This window comes from Pediculus humanus, genomic scaffold (assembly GCF_000006295.1).
Source record: "Pediculus humanus corporis 1103172107382 genomic scaffold, whole genome shotgun sequence".
Taxonomy (NCBI): Eukaryota; Metazoa; Arthropoda; class Insecta; order Psocodea; family Pediculidae; genus Pediculus; species Pediculus humanus.
This window is the reverse complement of record NW_002987009.1, coordinates 4,863-9,856: the sequence shown is the minus strand read 5'-3', so window position 1 is coordinate 9,856 and position 4,994 is coordinate 4,863.

Genomic DNA, 4,994 nt, shown 5'->3' with positions numbered 1-4,994 from the left:
TTTGTTAGGAACAAAAGTTTTAGAAAAACATATTAAAAACAATACTTTGGATAAATTTGAAAGAAATATATCATGTTTTGAATATTATTGTTGTTATCCCAAGTTAAAAGGTAGTAGAGAATTTAAAAAGACGGATTTTAAAGTGTTTTATAAAGAAAAAGATAAAGAGAAAATTTGGAATCATGTTTATTCATATGGCAGAAACCAAAGAAGAGAGAGATATTTGACTTTAAAAAGTGGTCAGTAAATATTTAATTATTTAGTTATTTTGCATGTCATGTTCCTTTCATTTTTTTTTTTTTTTTTTTTTTTTTTGAATTATTATATTACTCTCCTGTTTTACTGATCCTGTTTACAAATCCCTATTTCCTATTTTTTTTTTTTTGAAAAAAAGCTTATGTGCAAGTTTTTTTTTTTTGTGGTGGTGGTGGTGGAAAAAGTTTAATTTTGATTTTATTACAGGATTGAATAAGCGTAGTCGATCTTTATTAAAAAGATGTAAAAAATTGAAAATAGTTTTAAAAAGGATCAATGATCAACCTGACATGATGCAAAAGTATTATAAAATCATCTCAAATCATTCATCACATTTATGAAATAAATAAAAACGCACGCACACGCACACGTGCGTGTGCGTGCGTGCGTGCGTGTGCGAGTGAGTGAGTGAATGGACCGCGTTTGAAACGAAAGGAATTCACCGAAAGATTTAATTTATTTATTTCAACCATTTTGATTTACCACAGCCCCAAAAATTATTTATTATTATTATTATTATTATTATTATTATTATTATTACAATTTATTTTTATTAAATATTAAATTTAGAGTTAATCGATTGTAAATTAATTATTTGAAAAAAAATTATACCGAAGAAAAAATTTTTATTATAAAATAATAAAATTATAAGTAAATGAAATGAAAAAAAATTTAAGTTTAACTATTAAGTTTAATAGTTAAAATGTCGGCTTTTAAAAGAGAAAAACGTTACAGAAAATTTTATTTATGCATATTTACACACATACACACGCCCACACATACAAAATTTATTACTTTTTTTTTCTACATTTAAATGATTAAAAAGAATAAAAAAAAAAGTGACCAAAATAAATTAAACATGTATATTTCATATCGATGATAATGTCGCTCATTCTATTAAATATATTTTTAAGAGTGACAGACAGTTTTTTTATTTATTTATTTATTAGGCACGTCAACCTTAATATTTTAATAAATTAGTACAAATACTTAGTATAATTATAAACGGGTTGCTTATTTAAAATAATAATAATAATAATAATAATATATTATTAAAAAGAGGGAAAGAAAGTGTTCGATAGATAAAATGTGTTGTGTGTGTGTGTGTGTGTGTGTGTGTGAAACGTTTAAAATAAATTATATTTATTATAATTTTTATTTTTTTATCCCTATTTATATTAATTATTTTATTAAAAACTATAAAACTTGATCTATAAAATAATAATAATAATAATAATAAATCTACGAGAGTTTTTAAAATGTGTAAAAAAAAAAAAAATGATGAAAATTCATATATAAAAAAAAGAAAACTCTTGATATTATTAATTTTTTTTTTTCAATATATTATTTATGTAATTATTAAACATATAATTAATTTATTTATTTATTAATTACATGAATTTTATCTTTTTAATAAAATATTATTATTATTATTATTATTATTTTTGTGCTTTACATCCGAACTTGTACGGTTTGGCAAGAAAAATACAAAATTATTCGTTTGAATTTATTTATTTCATTTAAACCGCCATTTTTTTTTAAATCTTGCCTTTGCTCAAATAATTTTTTTATTTATTTTATTTTAAATAAAATTAAAATAATATAAAAATATTTATTATTCATTTTAATCATTCCATATTTGAAAAAAAAAAAAGTTGCTGTGAAAAATAAAATAAAACGTCGAATAATTCCAAAAAAATAAAAAATTTTTTTTCCTATATAATCTAATGTATAATAATTAATTAAAATATTATTATTATTATTATTTATTTATTTATTTGTATAATTACAAACGAAGGAAATGAAATTTTTACAAAAAAAAAAAAAAAAAAAAATTGTGTGTGTTCATGAATTTTTCTTTCTTTTTTTTATTTTTATAATTTATAAATTTATTATTTGTTTATTTATTTATTTTAATAAATTAATAATATATGTATATATTATTAATTAATATATTGTTACCAAATTATTATTATAAATATTATACATATATATATTTATAATTTTTTTTTTAATTATAAATAATCACTCATTATTAATAATTAATTAATTAATTAATTAATTTTTTATTATTTTCGAAACGTTCGAAATATTATTATATTATTTATTAACTATTAATTATTATTATTATTATTATTAATATTATTTAAAATTATGTTTTATTTTATTATTTTAAATTTTTATTAAATTACTATCAAATTTTTAATATTTAAAGTTTTCAATAGGAAAAATTTAAGAGTTGGAATTAATAGGACACCGGATATGGAAAATCGTTTTTTTTACCTTTTTATTAATTTATGAAAACCGGAAATGTTACTCTATGACTTATTTTTCGGAGAAAAAAACGGTAAAAAATTTAATTACTTCATTCGTTTTGGTTTTTTTTTTTTATTTGTTTAAACAAAAAGAGGTAAATTTGAGAAAAATTTATTTTATATTTTGTTGTTGTAAAACTTAAAAACAAGATTTTAAATTTTTCGTAAATATTTATAAAATAATAATGATAATAATAAATGATTTTCGGTTAAAAACGTGTTTTTGCAAAAAATTTACATTTAAATATTTTTTTTCTTTTTTTTTTTTTAATTTAAGTTTGTGGTTGCTTTGTGACTTTAAAAAAATATTAATAATAATGATAATAATTGAACTCTTAACATAATTTACCATATTTTTCCGATTAAAAATTATTCCGTTGTTGTAGTTTTAGTAGTTGTACAGGTTTTTTTTTTTTAATGTTAATTTAACTCGAGTTTCCAGTCTTTGGAAAAAAAAAAAAAAAAAACTTATTTATATTTTTCGCGTATATATATTTTACTAAAGCAGAAGACTAATAAATAATTAATTTAATATTATTATTATTTTTTTTAAAATAAAAAATAGTAGTTAATAATCAATCGATTATTTAATTTTTTTTTTCTTATGAAAATAGACGAATTGAAAAATGAACATGTCATTTCATTTTATTTTATTTATTTATTTATTTATTTTTTCTTGTCATTCAATTTCCATGTAAAAGTTTTTTTATTAATTAATTATAAACGATAAAAGTTAAACTAAAAATTAATTAAAATTAATAAAATAAAATAAAAATTTTTCTGACATTTTAGAATATCAAAAATCATTCTGCAAAATTTGTTTTTTTTTTTTTTTTTTTAATTATTTATTTATAAGTCTCTATTGCACAAATGTTTTCACTTTCTTTTCTTAAATAACAAATTCAGCGATTATTATAAAAAGATTATATTTTTTTTGTAAAATGTCATATGTTAAATAAGTCATTTAATTATTTTTTATAAATTTGTATACTTTTAAGAAAATGCGTCTGCCGTATCGTTTAATTCGTTTAAACAAGTTTTATAAAAATTAATAAACGAGAAATTAATTTATAAATTTTATAAGAAAGCTTTTGGTTTGATTAAATAATATCGTCGAAGGGTTTTTTTAAAGAAATAATAATAAACCGGAAGGCAGCAACAGGTAAGTTTTGTATAATTCAACGTAAGAAGATTAATTTTTCGTTTGATTTAATATAATTTTTTTATGTCATCTAAGGTTAAATTAAAAAAAATAAATGATATTGTTTTCCTATGTTTAACTTATGGAAAAAATAAAATTTTAATTTTTTTTCTTTATGATAACTCGATAGAAAACTATAAAGGAGCGTTGTTTGTAAATACATTTTCGAATCATTTTAGTTTACGACGTCGCGTCGATTCTTCGAGAACAAGTGATACCTTTTTGTGTGAATAAAGTCAGTTTTGAAAATTTTGTGACAAAATTGAGCTCTTTGTACGTACACGGCTCATTTTGGAAAATTAAAAATTATAATTATAATGAACAAAATTTTTAATAAATAATAATAATATCGATATATTTAGTGAAGTGACCGATAAAAATAATAAAATGCATTTGGCTTGTAAACAAGCTTTCGCTTTTTTTTGTCGGCGAGAAAAAACAACTAGTGCACGATTTTGATTTCGAATAAAAAAAAAAAAAAAAAAAAATTTAAACCGTTGGATAATAATATAAATCATCTGGGTGAAAGAAAAACGAAGAAAGAAAAAAAAACAAAATGACGTCTAATGCAAATCAACAACCATCTGATGAAAAAGTCAAAAAAATGTTTTCATGGAGTGCATCGCTAACGTGAGTTTTTATATTTAATTACTTTAAAAAAATCTTACGAAAACGTATAAGCGTATTTCGTAAGCGAAACCGCCCGCCATTTTTGTTTTTTGAAAGTTTATGGAACGTTGGAACGTTGGAACGTTTTTGAACGACGCAAAGTAGTTTTTTTTCCCTTTTCTTTTTTTGAACGTAATCGTTATTATTATTATTATTTTAACGTAAGGATTTGATTTTTAAAATGGTTTTAAATAATGTTTAATAATTATTAAAAAACCCCTCTAAAAAGAGATGAGGAATTATTATTATTTTTAATTTGATTTTTACATTAGCCGGTTTTTTTTTTCTATCTTCCGCGTGACATATTTATTAAAGTCATAGAGAAAATAAAAAAAAAAAAGTAAATTTTAAATTTCGAATGTTGCAATCATGGTCAGTTTAGTTGGTTACATTGTATATACGTCTCGAGGCTAAATTTGTTTTTTTTTTTTTTTTTTCTGAAAGATAAATATATTAGAAATTAGTAGTAACCGGTTTTTGTTTTTAGAGAGGCATATTTTTATATATACGGCCTTGATACAATAGAAAAAATTCCAACGTCTCTTAATGTTGTT